The sequence below is a fragment of the Microcaecilia unicolor genome, chromosome 1, assembly GCF_901765095.1.
Source record: "Microcaecilia unicolor chromosome 1, aMicUni1.1, whole genome shotgun sequence".
Classification (NCBI taxonomy): Eukaryota; Metazoa; Chordata; class Amphibia; order Gymnophiona; family Siphonopidae; genus Microcaecilia; species Microcaecilia unicolor.
This window is the reverse complement of record NC_044031.1, coordinates 507,805,503-507,824,376: the sequence shown is the minus strand read 5'-3', so window position 1 is coordinate 507,824,376 and position 18,874 is coordinate 507,805,503. Positions and strand designations below refer to the sequence as shown.

Below are 18,874 nucleotides of genomic sequence, written 5' to 3'. Positions count from 1 at the left end.
GCTGACTCTGGAGGGCCACGTCACAGCTCATAATGTTAGAGCCATGGCTGCATCAGTGGCTCACTTGAAGTCAGCCTCCATTGAGGAGATTTGCAAGGCTGCAACGTGGTCATCAGTCTACACATTCACATCTTACTACTGCCTTCAGCAGGATACCCGATGCGACAGTCGGTTTGGGCAGTCAGTGCTGCAGAATCTGTTTGGGGTTTAGAATCCAACTCCACCCTCCTTGGCCCATTTATGTTTTGTTCCAGGCTGCACTCTCAGTTGTGTTTCTTTTTAGGTCAATCTCAGTTATGTCCTCGCCATTGTTAGGCCCAATTGACCAAAGTTCTTTGTTTTGAGTGAGCGTGGGGGCTAGGGATACCCCATCATTAGAATATTCAGCCTACTTGTCCTCGGAGAAAATGTAGATACATACCTGTAAGCAGATATTCTCCGAGGACAGCAGGCTGAATATTCTCACAACCCACCCTTTTCCCCTTTGGAGTTGTTCCAGTTCTCTTTTTTGCTGTTTATTTAACTAGTAAGGTCAGTCTCGCGTCATGGACGGGAAGCCGTTCGCGCATGCACGGTGCGCTCGGGCCCACATGATGGAGGATTCTACAAACTTCTGTTTTTTTTCTAAAAAGTTCCGGTCTCCTGGGCCGTTGCGTGGGACAACCCATCATGAGAATATTCAACCTGCTGTCCTCGGAGAATACCTGCTACAGGTATGTATCTTCATTGTATTGCTTTTAGGACAATAAATTTACAGGTAGTGAACTGCTGTTCAAATCTCATGTTTTCTGATGTACTATTCGGATATTGATCTTTTTGTGTCTGAAATTTATACAGATCCCGTAAAAATACTATGTATCAGGTGAACAAGTATGAGATGAGGGTGAAAAGCAGAAGCAACATGAGTAGAGGTGAATGGTGAACTGATGAGTGCATGTGAAATCTTGGGATTCTTTGGTCTCCCTGTTCATCAATAGAATCCTAATCCAGCATGTAAGATCTTTCTGTGGCTATGACATCACTTGTGTGGCCACTTATGACACCCCCCTCCAGAAGCACAGACCAATGATGTCTTTATAGAGGACCTGCCCAGGTCGTTACATCAAATATGGGGTTTTGTGATTCCATTTGGGGTCATGACCCACAGTTTAGGACTCTGCTCTAACCCCATCCTTTTATTTAGCTACCTAGTCAATCAAACATATAAATGACAAGTGACCGACTCAACTGCAAATGTTCAGTAAAGACTTATCTCTCTGTCCCACCCTCGCGTCAAGACGTGATGACGTCAGAGGGTGGAACAGAGAGGGAAACGGACGCTACCACTGCTGCTGGAGCCTGGAGATGAAACAACATCGCTGGCGTACCAACCTCCACCCCCCCATCCCCGGCGGCGCCGCCACTCCCGCCCCCCTCTGTATCGGGCCCTCTGCACTGACATGAGAGTGCCTCTCACCTCCGTGTGGAAGCGCTGCAGGCAGCAGCAGAGCGATCTGCTGCTGCCTGCAGTGCTTTCACACGGAGGTGAGAGGCGCTCTCATGTCAGTGCAGCGAGGAGGGTAGCTGGATATGGGGGGAGGTCAGGGGGGAGAGTGGAGGGTTGCTGGACATGGGGAGAGAGCAGAGCCGAGAGGAGGGTTGCTGGACATGGGGGGAGGGCAGGGGAGAGAGCAGGGTTGGTGGACGAGGTGGAGGCCAGGGGAGACAGGAGGGCTGCTAGACATGGGGGGAGGGCAGGGAACAGAGGAGGGTCGGTGGACATGGATCGATGGAGGGGAGAGAGGAGGGTTGCTGGACATGGGGGGAGGGCAGGGGGGAGAGTGGAGGTTTGCTGGACATGGGGAGAGAGCAGAGAGGAGGGTTGCTGGGCAGGGGAGAGAGCAGGGTTGGTGGACGGGGGTGGAGGCCAAGGGAAAGAGGAGGGTTGCTGGATATGGGGGGAGGGCAGGGAACAGAGGAGGGTCGGTGGACGGTGTGAGGCCAGGGGAGACAGGAGGGCTGCTAGACATGGGGGGAGGGCAGGGAACAGAGGAGGGTCGGTGGACATGGATCGATGGAGGGGAGAGAGGAGGATTGCTGGACATGGGGGGCGGGCAGGGGAGAGAGGAGGGTTGCTGGACATGGGGGGAGAGCATGGGAGAGAACAGGGTTAGTGGACGGGGTGGGGGGGAGGCCAAGGGAAAGAGGAGGGTTGCTGGATATGGGGGGAGGCAGAGAAGACGCACATAAACAATTAAACGGTGTGGGAGTGAGTCCCCCTTTGACGAAGCTTTGTGAAACAGGCACCTGTCGGGGTATATGGGCACACCAGTTTGAAAAGATGAGCACACCAGCTCGATAAGATAAGTATCTTTGGATTACACCTATGCATAGGGAAGTTTAAAAATAACAAAAATAAAGAAGATTGTGATTGACCGTAGCATAGGTAGGAGGAGGGAGTGAGTCAATGATTAAATATATGTGCATGAGCGCAGATTCACCGTGTGAGTGAAGTGACAAGGAGCCATGTGCCGTTATATGAGACTCTACCTCTTATAAGTTCATAGTGTTTCCTAATACAATCTCCAACATATATTTTTGTGAGATTTGGACAGTAGTGTGGAGAAGGTGCGAGCCTAAGTTTTTTGACAGGATGTGGGGGGAGGGCAGGGGAGAGAGGATGGTTAGTGGACGGGGGGAGGCCAGGGGTAACAGGAGGGCTGCTGGACATGGGGGGAGGGCAGGGGAGAGAGCAGGGTTGCTGGACATGGATTGGGGGAGGGCAGGGGAGAGAGGAGGTTTGCTGGACATGGATGGATGGAGGTGAGAATTATTATATTTTGCAAAACACAAATCTCGCCCGTTTTAACGGGCTTAACGGCTAGTATTGTATGAACTAGGTTGGGTGCATGAAGCAGTATGCAACAGAGGTGTTCTAGAATGCACTGTGTCAGTCCTGACGTGTTCTGTTTTGAATATGTATAGAGAACTTTTTGAAAAGTGTCAGTTCCTGAATTTCTGTTGCTTTGACACCCAGCTTCTCTGTGCCATGGCATCCTCAGAGAAAGATATAGGTAGATTACACTTTTAAGCTTTTAAAGTTTAGGAAAAAGGAAAACTAATTACTTTGATGAAAGACTCCTTTTAAATGGATGTATTTTGAGTTTAGCTTTGTCCAGGTTGCATCTTTTACATTATTCAGCTGTGATTTTAAGGTAGGTGTAGTAAAAAGTCCTGATCATCATTCACATCAAGAATGTCTCTGTTTAATAGATACCTTCTGCTCTATTTATCTACTCTTTTGTGTGGCATTGGATGATCTTGTAACGTAACACCTGAAGAGAGAACTTGTAAAGAGAACCTGTCAATAAGTTGTTGAAAATAAAATACTAATGGCTCTGTTTACTAAGCCATGCTGTAGGCGTGCTAACAGAGACACCCACAGGAATATATGGGTGTCTCTAACGTTAGTGTTTGCTAAAAATGCTAGCGCGCCTTAGTAAACAGGGCCCTAAGCATACTAAGTGAAACATTCGCAATCTCAGATGGTTTCTTCCAGGTTTGGTAATGCTCATGGTCACCAGTGGAAGAATATCAAATGGTTGTTATATGTTGATTGATGGGAAAGTTTTGTCTGTCATTAGTTTTGGTGTCTCCATCCTGTCGTTTTAGTAGTACCTGACTGATCAGATAAGATGGGAATAGATAGTGGGGAGAGCAAAACTTTGTGATGTTTTCTTTTTGCTAAGTATAAGTAGCAATTGTAAATAATGTGGATATTATTTTTCAAGAATTTTTGCCTCGGCAATTAAGTACTTTCCATATTAAAATTCCTGTGTGTGTTGTACAAAAATGTGTGCCACTAGCATCCTTCCAGATACATGAAATAAAAGTACAGGGAACAATATATCTTCAACACTTTTTCTAAAATCTCTTGTTTTGCTTCAGTTAGAACATGTTGATGAACTCTCAGTTCATTTTTTTTCTGGGTGAATTTATTTATTTATTAGGATTTATTTACTGCTTTTTTGAAGGAATTCACTCAAGGTGGTGTACAATAAGAATAAGTTGAAACATAAGCAACAGACAATTACAGCAGTAAAAACATTCAAATAGCAATACAAAGTATGGCATTGTATACTACTGCACTTAGTTGCAGTATAATCCCTCAGTGTTTTATGTGTTTCTGACTTCATGGCTAAACTATTTAGGAAGGAGAGGAGAATTGTGCTGGAAAGGAAAAGTGCATTGCAGGGCACTAGCAGGGCCGCCGAGAAGGGGGAGTGGGGGGGGCAAAATTCCCTGGGCCCGGGCCTCCAAGGGGGGCCCTGCGCTGGGGTCAGGCCGCCGGCGCTGCAGTCCCTGGTCTCACCTGCCTGCCTCCTCGGCCCTGCATTCAAAGCAGCAGTCGCAGATGCCTCTCTTCTGGCCTTCCCTCCCTGTGTCCTGCCATCGCGGAAACCGGAAGTTACATCAGACGAGGGCGGGACACAAGGAGGGGAGGCCAGAAGAGACGCGATCTTCGACTGCCGCTTTGATTGAAGGGGGCCCGGAGCCATGGAGGCAGGCAGGTTAGACCGCGGACTGCAGCGGCGACGGGGGGCGGTAGCGGGGGGGGGGGGGGCGGAGGCGGGGTGGCCTTGCCCTGGGCCCAGGCCTAGTCTCTCGGCGGCCCTGGGCACTAGTCAAACTAGACCATATACTTCCTCAGCCTTTACGTTCTCCTCCACAAGATCAACTTCTTGGTGGTCTCTGGAATCTGAAGCCCCTACCCATCTAATTCAGGAAGGAGCATTCCTACAGTTGAATGAAATAGAGCCTGTTCCAATCTAGGAAGGGAATGAGTGTTACTACTCCTGATACTTCCTAATTCCTAAAAAGACTGGACTGTGTTCCATATTGGAGTTCAGGGACCTCAACCTATTCCTGTGCAGAGAAAAGTTCAAGATGGATACACCTCTCTCCATCCTCCCCGTATAAGTACATAAGTATTGCCATACTGGGAAAGACCAAAGGTCCATCGAGCCCAGCATCCTGTTTCCAACAGTGGCCAATGCAGGTCACAAATACCCGGCAAGATCCCAAAAATGTACAAAACATTTTATACTGCTTTTCCCAGAAATAGTGGATTTTCCCCAAGTCCATTTAATAACGGTCTATGGACTTTTCCTTTAGGTATGGATGAAAGAGGTTGGCTGTGTTCACTGTATCTCTTAAGATGCTTACACACATATATCCTAATTGCAGAAAATACCACTGTACTTCTAGTGAGCAACATGCAGAGGGGAGCCAGTGTCCTTTCCTTTGGTCTCTTAGCCCCCAGAGTTTTCACCAAATCTTTCATAGTGGTGACTGCTCACCGGCACTGGTAGGAACTTCTGGTCTTTCCATACCTCGATGAATGGGCTTCTGATAGCTTACTTGAAAGATCTGGCCCTTACCCTCAGAGACAAAGCAGTATGCCTCCTTCAGAGCCTTTGGTTTAACATCAACTTCAAGAAGTTGATGCTTGAACATGTGAACAACATTTCATTATAGGATCTGTGCTGGACACAATTCAAGTGAAAACCTTTTCTGCCACAAGACGTGTCACAAAAGAATGTTTCGTATCCAGAGCATTCATTGTTTTATGATCATCGCAGTCGGGGCCTACTTGCAGAAACCATATGGCTGCTACATTCTTTGTCCTATATATACCATGCTTCACTACCTGAACTAGCCTACTAGGGCTGTAAATATCCTCCATCTTAATACATGTCCATGCACTCTCAACCTATCTTCATCTATAAACTTCCAGCTTCACAATGTGTAATTATTTCTCAATTCATGAAGGGCCTTCTTCATGCTAAGCCACCATTTCCGAAGCCTCCAATGCCATGGGGCCTCACATGTCCTTTCATATCTCATAAAACTGCTCAGTCACAACAAGGTAGTTTTGTTAATTCATCCTAAGTTCTTAAAAGTGGTGGTCATATACAGTGGTGGAAATAAGTATTTGATCCCTTGCTGATTTTGTAAGTTTGCCCACTGACAAAGACATGAGCAGCCCATAATTGAAGGGTAGGTTATTGGTAACAGTGAGAGATAGCACATCACAAATTAAATCCGGAAAATCACATTGTGGAAAGTATATGAATTTATTTGCATTCTGCAGAGGGAAATAAGTATTTAATCCCTCTGGCAAACAAGACCTAATACTTGGTGGCAAAACCCTTGTTGGCAAGCACAGCGGTCAGACGTCTTCTGTAGTTGATGATGAGGTTTGCACACATGTCAGGAGGAATTTTGGTCCACTCCTCTTTGCAGATCATCTCTAAATCATTAAGAGTTCTGGGCTGTCGCTTGGCAACTCGCAGCTTCAGCTCCCTCCATAAGTTTTCAATGGGATTAAGGTCTGGTGACTGGCTAGGCCACTCCATGACCCTAATGTGCTTCTTCCTGAGCCACTCCTTTGTTGCCTTGGTTGTATGTTTTGGGTCATTGTCGTGCTGGAAGACCCAGCCACGACCCATTTTTAAGGCCCTGGTGGAGGGAAGGAGGTTGTCACTCAGAATTGTACGGTACATGGCCCCATCCATTCTCCCATTGATGCGGTGAAGTAGTCCTGTGCCCTTAGCAGAGAAACACCCCCAAAACATAACATTTCCACCTCCATGCTTGACAGTGGGGACGGTGTTCTTTGGGTCATAGGCAGCATTTCTCTTCCTCCAAACACGGCGAGTTGAGTTCATGCCAAAGAGCTCAAGTTTTGTCTCATCTGACCACAGCACCTTCTCCCAATCACTCTCGGCATCATCCAGGTGTTCACTGGCAAACTTCAGACGGGCCGTCACATGTGCCTTCCGGAGCAGGGGGACCTTGCGGGCACTGCAGGATTGCAATCCGTTATGTCATAATGTGTTACCAATGGTTTTCGTGGTGACAGTGGTCCCAGCTGCCTTGAGATCATTGACAAGTTCCCCCCTTGTAGTTGTAGGCTGATTTCTAACCTTCCTCATGATCAAGGATACCCCACGAGGTGAGATTTTGCGTGGAGCCCCAGATCTTTGTCGATTGACAGTCATTTTGTACTTCTTCCATTTTCTTACTATGGCACCAACAGTTGTCTCCTTCTCGCCCAGCGTCTTACTGATGGTTTTGTAGCCCATTCCAGCCTTGTGCAGGTGTATGATCTTGTCCCTGACATCCTTAGACAGCTCCTTGCTCTTGGCCATTTTGTAGAGGTTAGAGTCTGACTGATTCACTGAGTCTGTGGACAGGTGTCTTTCATACAGGTGACCATTGCCGACAGCTGTCTGTCATGCAGGTAACGAGTTGATTTGGAGCATCTACCTGGTCTGTAGGGGCCAGATCTCTTACTGGTTGGTGGGGGATCAAATACTTATTTCCCTCTGCAGAATGCAAATAAATTCATATACTTTCCACAATGTGATTTTCCGGATTTAATTTGTGATGTGCTATCTCTCACTGTTACCAATAACCTACCCTTCAATTATGGGCTGCTCATGTCTTTGTCAGTGGGCAAACTTACAAAATCAGCAAGGGATCAAATACTTATTTCCACCACTGTATTTCAATGCAAATGAGAAAATAATGCTCCCTACCTGTTCAAAACCTCCTAAACATCCATGTAAAAAGTCCTTTTTATACTCTAGACTGCAAGAAGGGCACTTGCATGCAAAAGAGCAATCGACCAGAAAATTTATGCAGAGCCAGTGGGAGCAGATTTTTAAATAAAATTCCCAGAATTTCCATAGTTACCTCGTTGGAGGAAAATGGCTGTAAATTGCTATAACCTTGGTATCTTACCCCTGTTCAGTTACATTAGATTACCTCCACGGCTCCTGGTAACTGTTGGCAAGGTTGAGGAGGCATTGGATCTTTTCAACATACGTGGTGGGATTGCCCTAAAGTTCAGACCTGTTGGTAAAGGTTGTGTACAGAGCTGGGATCTATGCTGGGTTAACTTGTCAGCTATCATTTCTGACATTCTTCCTAAAATTTCTTCATTACTGAGGAAGAGAATGTATTACTTGTGTGTACTGCTGTTAGAATTGGATTAACAAAAAACTGGAGGCAAACAAAGCTGTCACTGAAACATGTGATATATAGTATAATTTGGTATGTTTACTCTGTCTAAACTTACAGCTATCAAGTATAAGAACAAACTTTGATAAGCTTTGGCAACCATGGATAATGTAGATTGAGGGAACTGATTTTCAGTGATAGCTCTATATTGTAGCGTTACACATAATGGACTATTTCTAGGGGTAAGGTTAAATGCTTGTTATCCTTGTAATATACCTTTGGTTTTATGCTTTGTTAGAATGCCTTTTTCATCATACCTAGTTCTGTAATGTGAGATATTATACTATGTATTAGCTTCTATGTCAGGGATATCCAACCTCTGCTCTCGCCAGGTCGGATTTTCAGGATTTCCGCAAAGATCTCATGCATATTTAGTTTGCATACAATCAAGGCAGTGCATGCAAATAGAACTCATGCATATTCATTGGGAAATCCTGAATACCTGCCTTTATTGCAGCCTTCGGAACGAGGTTGGGCAGCCCTGTTCTATATGGTCTTTCAGTACCTAAGGGTAGGTGGGAGAGGAAAGGAGGAATTGTTTTTACTGGAAAATTGTCTGTTTGGATTTGGTGTTTTAACAGTTCAGTGTGCACTGAAGGAATAACAAGGCTTCATGTGTTGTATTGCTGCTACAGATTTATAAATAAACAATTGAAAACCAAAAAAGAAAATTTATACGGCTTTCTCCGAGGACAAGCCGGTATAATATTCTCACATGTGGGTGAAGTTGTCCACGGAGCCTGGTGTGGACACTGCCAAATGCATTAACACTTTAAATCTTTGAGACAGTGCCTCCACCATGCACGTGTGGGTGCTTTTCTACCCGGCACTTGACGGGACCAACAGTTTATTGTTTTATATGTAGCAGAGAGTTTGCTTTTTTTAATCTCTCAGCACATCAAACTTTTGCCTTTTTGGCGTTTTTCCCTTTTTCGGGACATTTCTTCATATTCATTTTTCTATATTAAGTTGTTCAAATTATACATCTTTTTCAAGGTTTTTTTTTTTTTTGTTCGTTCTTTTCAATTTTCAGCCTTTTGGGGCCTCTGAGCCCTTCTTTTGCCCAGGAAGCGTTGACCATTTTTGGGTATGTGACTACTCGAGCTCCCCGGACCATAGAGCCTTTTGACCAAGCATTATCCATTCTTTCCTCCATGTCAACGAGGGTGCCGAGTGACTTTAAGACATGTACTCGGTGCAATAGGACTATTTCAGGCACAGACTCCAAAAACTGGTATGTTCAGTGCTTGGGTTCAGAGCACCGGGACATACAGTGTAGCTTCTGCCTGCGCATGTAAGTGAGGACCCCTAAAGCCCGCAGAGTCCAGCGTGAAAAACGTTTTGGTTCTGCATCGATATCTGCATTGAGCACGGAAGGAGATTCAGTATACTCGATGTGGGACCGCGTCAAGCATGGGGGATTTCGTTCTCAACACACAACCTTCATCGGTGTCAACATCAGGTGCAGCGACACAATGTTGAGAAGGTCCAGCATCGGACTCAGTACCGCATATTTGTAAGGACTCCTAAGTCCTCGTCATTGGTGCTGTATGCATTGAGGGACCTGCAGCGTAAAAAGCCTGAGAAACATCGCCATCATTCTCCCTCCAGGCACTCTGCCCATACCTCTCCTGCATCTGAAATCATCGCACAAAAAGTGAATCAGATGGGGTTATATATTTTTATATGTTGCCCATGTGATCTTCTATATATTGGGCAAGGGTCTAGAAGTTTAAAGGTACGGTTAATGCAACATTGATCCTGTTTAAAGCTACAGAAGCAAGAAGCCCCATTGATGACTCATTGTATGCAGAAGAATCATCAGTTTGATCATTTATGCTCTATTATGCTGGAACAACTGCCCCTTTCGATTCAGAGGATCGATTTTGGCCGCCTATTATGTCAAGCTGAACAGAAGTGGATTTTTTACTTTAATTCTGTAGAACTTTGCGGACTTACCTAAATATATAAGTACTAGCCGTTAAGCCCGTTAAAACGGGCGCGTATTGGAATGTTGTTTTTTTTTCCCAAGGCCCCCCTCCCGTTGCAGCTGCAAGGCCCCCTGCCATCCTCCTTCCCTGCCAGCTCCAAGGCCCCCTCTGTCCGTCCCTCCCTCCCAGTTCCAAGGCTCCAGTCCTCCCCCCTTCCCAGCTGCAAGGCCCCCCGCCCTCCCTCCCTCCCAGTTCCAAGGCCCCAGGCCCTCCCCCCCAGCTCCCAAGGCCCCCTTCCCTCCCTCCCAGTTCCAAGACCCTTGCTCTCCCTCACAACTGTAAGGGGCCCCATTCCCTCACAACTGTAAGGGCCCCCCTGCCCTCCCTCCCAGTTCCAAGGCCCCCTGCCCCCTTCAGTCCAGCCCTCCCAGCTCCAAGGCCCCCCCCTCCTTCTGAGACCTCCCATGTCCCCTCCCCCCCCCAAGGTAGCTGCTACCGCCCCCCACCCCGGAGTCGCCCCGCCCCCCTTCACCCGGCCCGGGCCCTCTCTTTGTTATTCAACTTACAGCAGCGCCGAAACAGCAGCAAGCAGCAGCTCCCGTTGGCCTTCCTTCACTGCCTGTGCCTCGCCCTCGTTTGACGTCACGTCGGCGAGGGCGGGGCACAGGCAGGGAAGGAAGGCCGACGGGAGCTGAAGCTCAGCTGCTTGTTGCTGTTTCGGCGCTGCTGTAAGTTGAATAACGAAGAGAGGGCCCGGGCCGGGTGAAGGGGGGGTGGTGGCGACTCCGGGGGGGGGGGGGGAGCGGTAGCGACGTCAGCGATTCCCTCCCTCCCCTTCCGCGCAGTTTCCCTCTCTGTCCCGCCCCCCTCCCCCCGTCATCACGTCTTGACGTGGGGGCGGGACAGAGAGGGAAGTCTCTACTGCGCATTTGCAGGTGAGTCGGTCACTTGCCATTTATAGGTTTGATTGCCATACTGGGGCAGACCAACGGTAACTCAAACCCAGCATCCTGATTCCAACACTGGCCAATCCAAGTCAGAAGTACCTGGCAAGATCCTAAAAAAGAACAATACATTATACTGCTTATTCTAGAAATAAGCGGTGGATTTTCACCAAGTCCATTTTAATAATGTTCTATGGATTTTTCCTTTAGGAAGCCATCCAAACCTTTTTTTAAACCCCACTAAACTAACTGCTTTTACTACGTTCTCTGGCAACGAATTCCAGAGTTTAATTACACGTTGAGTGAAGAAAATTTTCTCCGATTTGTTTTAAATTTACTACTTTGTTGCTTCATGTTTGCCTTTTTTTTTTTTTTAAGGCAGTCTGTTCTGCATTTTTCTGTTCTGATTGGTTATCCTTTGTAAGAGGAGGTGGAGCTTATATTTTAAACTGTTTGACTTGGAATTTTATGTCAGTTGCCCTGTTGGACTTTGAGAAATAGTGGTCAAATCACAGGATGATTACCCTGATGCAGCTTTGGCAAAATGGGGATTCCCTGTCGAGATTTATTAGTTTGCTGATTCACCATCTTTCAAGATAAGGTAACATGAAATAAGTGGATTATAAATACAGATTTTGGCTTATGTAGAGACTGTGAGAGAATATTTAAATTTATTCCTGTGTGTGTATGTATGTATAGTTTCGCACCCTGTTTGAGGATTAAGAATACTTCAGAGCATGATATAAGTGGAGTTTTTTTCTTGACCAATGATGGTATGGTTGGTTTAAGCGTTTTTATATTATAGGCTTGAAAAGTTTTGCTGAGGTCTTTTTTTTTTTTTTCCTCCACTTTTTTTTAGTCTCATTCATTGTACACCCATATATGAAAATCTTGTATATTATTACTAATTGGGTTTCTGCCAGGTTCTTTATGACCTGGATTGACCACTGTTGGAAGCAGGATACTGGCCTAGATTCCATTGGTTTGACCCAGTATGGCTATTATTATGTTCTTATAAGAGCTGTTTACTTAGTCGGCAAACAATGCTGTCATAGAGAAATTGAGCAGAGTCTTTCATCCTCATGAATGGTCCCTCAGCACCTCTGTAGTTTCTCAAATATTCTAGCAGTGGGGAACACTGACAGTAGACCTGTTCACTTCTCCTCAAAACAACAAGTTCTCCCACTTTTGTGCCAGAATATATGCTCCCAACCAAACAGTCCCAGGTGCCTTCTTGCTCCAGTACCTCTCATAGGGAAAACTCTTCTCAAACTGTGTTGAGACCAAGGGACTATGATTCTAATAGCTCCTTATTGGCCGTATCAGATCTGGTTCCCTTTTCTCTTAGCATTATCAGCCAAGGAACCATTGAGGTTAGATCCTTTTCCAACCCTAATAACATTGAATGAGGGGTCCCTTCTCCATCCAGATCCTTGCTGTCTAGCCTTGACAGCTTGGTTCCTGACGACATAGATTTATGTTCCTTAAACCTTCCTGATGCAGTCTCTGGGATACTCCTAGCCTCTAGGAAACTTTCTACATGAAAATGTTACCATTTAAAGTGGAGAAGATTTTCTTTCTGGTGTGCATCCAGAGCACTCGATCCTACTACAAGCTCTTTGCCTACCTTTTTAGAGTACCTCCTCCACCATTTGGATTCTGGCCTCAAATCTAAGAGTACATTTGAGTGCCATCAGCGCTTTTCATTCTAAAGTTGATAATAGGCAAATTTCAGTTAATCCCTTAATAGTTAGATTCGTGAAAGGTTTGTCTCATACCAAACCTCCAATCAAACCACCTCCGGTGGTGTGGGATCTTAGTGTCATCCCAACAGCTCTTATGAAATCTGTATTTGACCACTTTGTGTTCTCTAAAGTTCCTCACTATAAGGTAGTCTTCGTAATAGCTCTTACTTCTGCCAGAAGAGTCAGTGAGCTTCAAGCCCTTATTTATTAGGATTTATTTACCGCCTTTTTGAAGGAATTCACTCAAGGCAGTGTACAGTAAGAATAGATCAAACATGAGCAGTAGGCAATTAGAGCAGTAAAAATATTCGAACAATACAAAGTATGGCATGGTATACTACTTGTAATGATAACACAATATGTACTAGAACATTATGAAGGGTAAGGCAAAGTTGTAACATGTAGATGAGTAAGAAAGTAGGAAGAATTAGAAAGTAAGGTGATTGATTTGAAGAAAGCCCTTGTAGCAGAACCACCTTACACCACGTTCTACCACAATAGAGTTATACTCCAAACCCACCCCAAATTCCTTCCTAAGGTGGTATCTCAATCAGTTCATTTTACTGTCTTCTTCCCTAAACCACATTGTAATCCTGGAGAGGCTGCATTGTATACCTTATACTGCAAGCGTGCTCTAGCTTACTATCTAAAACATACAAAACTTCATAGGAAGTCCTCTCAGCTTTTCGTGTCTGACTCTAACAGATTAGCAATCCCCGTCACCAAATGTGCAGTCTCAACTTGGCTCTCTGACTGTATCTCCTATACTTATGCTCAGGCTGGGCTGACCCTTCATTGCTGGGTTACTGCTCACAATGTAAGAGCCATGGCGGCTTCAGTAGCCCATTTCTGCTCTGCCTCCATTGAAGACATTTGCAATGCGGCTACATGGTCTACTATCCACACCTTCACTGCTCACTACTGTCTGGAGCAGCATTCTAAGTGGGATAGCCGAATTGGACAAGCAGTCCTGCAGAATCTTTTTACTACTCAAAAGTCAACTCCACCGTCCAGCTCATTTTCTCTGCCAGACTCACTATCAACTGTGTAACAGAACTAATTTCTGTTGTGAGCCTGGTAGCTAGTGAATCCCATATGTGAGAATATTATGTCTGCTTGTCCTTGGAGAAAGTTAAGTTACTCGTAGCAGGTGTTCTCCAAGGACAGCAGGCATATAGTCTCATATCTCTCCCACCTTCCCTTGGAGTTGTCTTCTTAGCTTTAGTACTGTACTACTGGTCCCACGGTGCACTTGGCAGTGTCTACACCGGGCTTCGTGGTTGATGTCATCCACATATGAGAATATACGCCTGCTCTCCTCAGAGAACACCTGCTACAGGTAAGTAACTTAGCTATTTGTCTCTGTGACCTGCAACAGACCTGGTATCCCAGTAGTATGCAGCTGTGTTGCAGAAAAAAAAAAGGTACTCATCTAGCCAGTAAAGTATGACATCAAAGTTAAAAAAAAAAAAAAAAAAGGGTTCTCGCTATCTTAAAAGGAGTCCTTCAGAAACATTATACAGCTTTTCATCTCCTTCAACCCAAACGGTGAAGGAGTGGCCTGGTGGTTAGTGCTAGTCTGAGAACCAGGGGAACTGGGTTTGATTCCCATTGCAGCTCCTTCTGACTTTGGGCAAGTCACTTAGCCCTCCGTTGCCCCAGGTACAAAATAAGTACCTTTATATAATATGTACACTGCTTTGATTGTAACCACAGAAAAGCATCATATCAAATCCCTTCCCCCTTCCCCCCTATTTCACTTGGCAAAGGATGTAGCTGCTAATTGATTAGCATCCTGTATTCAAGTCTTTGTGATTACTACTACTATTTAGCATTTCTATAGCGCTACAAGGCGTACGCAGCGCTGCACAAACATAGAAGAAAGACAGTCTCTGCTCAAAGAGCTTACAATCTAATAGACAAAAAATAAAGTAAGCAAATCAATTAATGTGTACAGGAAGGAGGAGAGGAGGGTAGGTGAAGGCGAGTGGTTACAAGTGGTTACGAGTCAAAAGCAATGTTAAAGAGGTGGGCTTTCTGTCTAGATTTAAAGGTGGCCAAGGATGGGGCAAGACGTAGGGGCTCAGGAAGTTTATTCCAGGCGTAGGGTGCAGCGAGACAGAAGGCGCGAAGTCTGGAGTTGGCAGTAGTGGAGAAGGGAACCGGTAAGAAGGATTTATCCATGGAGCGGAGTGCACAGGAAGGGGTGTAGGGAAGGACGAGTGTGGAGAGATACTGGGGAGCAGCAGAGTGAGTACATTTATAGGTTAGTAGAAGAAGTTTGAACAGGATGCGAAAACGGATAGGGAGCCAGTGAAGGGTCTTGAGGAGAGGGTTAGTATGAGTAAAGCGACCCTGGCTGAAGATGAGACGGGCAGCAGAGTTTTGAACCGATTGGAGAGGGGAGAGGTGACTAAGTGGGAGGCCAGCAAGAAGCAGATTGCAGTAGTCTAAACGAGAGGTGACAAGGGTGTGGATGAGGGTTTTGGTAGAGTGCTCGGAAAGAAAGGGGCGGATTTTACGGATGTTGTAAAGAAAGAAACGACAGGTCTTGGCAATCTGCTGGATATGAGCAGAGAAGGCGAGAGAAGAGTCAAAGATGACCCCAAGGTTTCGAGCTGAGAAGACAGGGAGAATGAGAGAGCCATCAACAGAAATAGAAAACTGGGGGAGCGGGGAGGTGGGTTTGGGGGGGGGGGGGAAATGAGAAGCTCGGTTTTGGTCATATTTAATTTCAGGTGGCGTTGAGACATCCAGGCAGCAATGTCAGACAAGCACTCTGAAACTTTGGTTTGGATGCAAGGTGAGATATCAGGGGTAGAAAGGTAGATTTGGGAGTCATCAGCATAGAGATGGTAGGAAAAGCCATGGGATGAGATTAATTGAACCAAGGGAAGAAGTGTAGATAGGAAAGAGGAGGGGACCAAGAACAGAACCCTGAGGTACGCTGACAGGCAGAGGGATAGAAGTAGAAGAGGATCCACCAGAGTGAACACTAAAGGTGCGGAGGGTGAGGTAGGAAGAGAACCAGGAAAGGACATTGCCCTGGAATCCAAGTGAGGACAGGGTATCGAGAAGTATGCTGTGATCGACAGTGTCAAAAGCAGCGGAAAGATCAAGAAGAATGAGGATGGAATATTGACCTCTGGATTCAGCCAGTAATAGGTCATTGGAGACTTTAGTAAGCGCAGTTTCGGTTGAGTGGAGAGGGCGAAAACCAGATTGTAGTGGGTCAAGAATAGCATGTGAGGAGAGAAAATCAAGGCAGCGGCGGTGAACAGGTACGCTCAAGTAATTTGGAGAGAAAAGGAAGGAGGGAGATGGGTCGGTAATTAGAGGGACAAGTAGGGTCGAGTGAAGGCTTCTTAAGGAGAGGTGTGACCACAGCATGTTTAAAGGCAGCAGGGACAGTCGCAGTGGAAAGTGAGAGGTTGAGAATGTGACAGATAAAATGAATAAGAGCAGGAGAGATGGCATTAAGAAGGTGGGTGGGAATGGGATCAGAGGAACAGGTGGTACATTTTGAGGAAGAAAGGAGAAGTGTAGTTTCCTCAATAGTAACTTCAGGAAAGGAGGAAAGGGAATGAGGGGAAGGAGAGAGAGGGGAACGGACTAGTGGAGGGAGAGGTGGTGAGGTAGAGAAAGCAAGGTTTATCTTTTCAACCTTGTTGTGAAAGAATTCAGCAAGGGTCTGAGGAGATAATGAAGGGGGAGTTGGGGGAGGGGGCACCTTGAGGAGAGAGTTCAATGTGGTGAAGAGAAGTCGAGGATTAGAGCCAAGAGAGTTGGTCAGTTGGATATAATAATCCTGTTTGGCACGTAAAAGAGCAGATTGGAAGGAGGTCAGCATGAACTTAAAGTGTAAGAAATCAGCAAGGGCCCGAGATTTCCGCCAGAGGCGTTCGGCGGAGCAGGTTCAGGAACGTAGGTAGCGGATATTAGAAGTCAGCCAAGGTTGGGGTTTTGTACGCCTTACAGGGCGGGTCATCAAAGGTGCAAGAGTGTCTAAGGCAGAGGATAGAGTATTGTTGTAAGAAGAAACAGCCTCGTTGACAGATGTGGATGGTGCCACAGTAGAGAGAGGAGGTTTGAAACATGGGAGGATAGAGATGAAGGGTCAATATCGTGAAGATTCCTAGATAAATTAGATAAGATAGGACGGGACTGGGAGGGAGGAATTTAAATGTGAAAGTTATAAGATGGTGATCAGAGGAGGGAAGATCAGAGGCAAGGAAACTAGAGGGTGAACAGTTGGAGGAGAAGATGAGATCAAGACAGTGACCATTTTGATGAGTGGGGGAGGTGGAGCATAGTTGGAGATTAAAGGAGGACGTTAAAGCGAGTAACTTGGAAATATAAGAGTTGGAAGGATCATTAGCAGGAATAATAAGTCACCAAGGATGAGAGAGGGGGAGGAAGGATCATGGAAGAAGGCAAGCCAGGCATCAAAGTCACTGAGAAAGGATGAAAGGGACTTATCAGGGGGACGATAAATGGCCGCTATTCGAAGAGGCAGAGGAGAGAAAAGGCGGATAGAGTGGACTTCAAAGGAGGAAAAACAGTGAGATTGAGGTGGAAGAAGGGGTTGAAATCTGGAGGAGGGAGAGAGAAGTAGTCCAACACCGCCCCCACGGCCAGCAGGGCGAGGAGTATGTGAAAATAGATAACCGCCATGGTACAGGGCTGCGACTGAAGCAGAGTCATCAGGACAGAGCCAGGTTTCTGTTATGGCGAGCAGATGGAGGTGACGCGAGATAAAGAGGTCATGGATATAGGCGAGTTTGTTACAGATAGAGTGGGCATTCCATAGGGCGCAAGAGAAGGGCAGAGAAGAGGAGGGGAGTAGAGAAATAGAGATGAGGTTAGAGAGGTTGCGGTGAGATCTGTAGAGTTGGGATAATAGTTGGTGAGGGGGGCCAGGATTGGGATTGATGTCACCGGCTGAGAGTAAGAGAAGGAGTAAAAGAGAGCGGAGGAGAGTAGGAGAGGTGTGGCCACGAAGGCGTCGAAGGCGAGCGGTATTTAGGTGGAATCGGGAAGGCAAAATGGACGGAAGAAAGAGGCGGAGATTAAAAGCCAAGAGGGAGGAAGAGGGTAGGAGAGAAGGTGAGGTGATGAAGTCGATGGATGGGCAGTGAGTTCCTGTAGCGGAGAGAGGTAGGGGGTGAGGGAAAAGATTAGGAAGGGACAGGGCTAGGAAGAGAATATGAATAGGGGCCATAAATGACTGAGGTACTTTAGCAAGATTAGATGTAGAGAGAAAAATGCCCCGTGCGCCATTAGGCGCGCGGCACCTAGAGCAGAGGCCCTGAGTGGATCGGAGTGGACCTGGGTGTCACCCCGGAGAAGGCTGTAAGGATATGCAGATGAGCTGCAAGTCCTCCACAGCACCTGAAAGGTAGCCGGTGGTAGAGCTGGGCACCTCTCTAGTCCTTGGGTCGTGGGAGGAGCCAGCATTCGTAGTGCACTGGTTCCCCTGACATGCCAGGACACCAGCCAGGCACCCTAGGGGGCACTGCAGTGGACTTCAGAAATTGCTCCCAGGTGCATAGCTCCCTTACCTTGTGTGCTGAGCCCCCCAAAGCCCCCTCCCCACAACTGTACACTACTACTATAGCCCTTATGGGTGAAGGGGGGCACCTACATGTGGCTACTGTGGGTTTCTTGTGGGTTTTGGAGGGCTCACATTTACCACCACAAGTGTAACAGGTGGGGGGGGGGGGGGGGGGAATGGCCCTCGGTCCGCCTGGCTGAAGTGCACTTCACCCACTAAAACTGCTCCAGGGACCTGCATACTGCTGACATGGAGCTGGGTATGATATTTGAGCCTGGAAAAAATATTTTTAAAAATGTTTTTGTTTGAGGGTGGGAGGGAGTTAGTGACCACTAGGGGAATTAAGGGGAGGTCATGGCCGATTCATTCCGGTGGTCATCTGGTCATTTAGGGCATATTTTTGTGGCTTGGTTGTAAGGAAAAAAAGGACCAGGTAGTCGTCCAAGTGTTCGTCAGGGACGCCCTTTTTTCCATTATGGGTCGAGGACGCCCATATGTTAGGCACGCCCCAGTCCTGCCTTCGCTACACCTCCGACACTCCCCCATGAACTTTGGTCCTCCCCGCGACGGAAAGCAGTTGAGGATGCCCAAAATTGGCTTTCGATTATGCTGATTTGGGCGACCCTGTGAGAA

The 18,874-nt window shown here is 46.6% G+C and overlaps 1 protein-coding gene and 1 long non-coding RNA gene across 2 annotated transcripts in view; one reads left to right on the top strand and one right to left on the bottom strand.

Moving 5' to 3' along the window:
* The window catches only part of PDE7A (phosphodiesterase 7A), a 333,862-nt gene that overhangs the window by 164,171 nt on the left and 150,817 nt on the right, over positions 1 to 18,874 (top strand). The gene's annotated exons all lie outside the window — the stretch shown is intronic.
* Positions 1 to 18,874, bottom strand: part of LOC115477962 — a 91,613-nt gene that overhangs the window by 37,478 nt on the left and 35,261 nt on the right. The window lies entirely within an intron of this gene.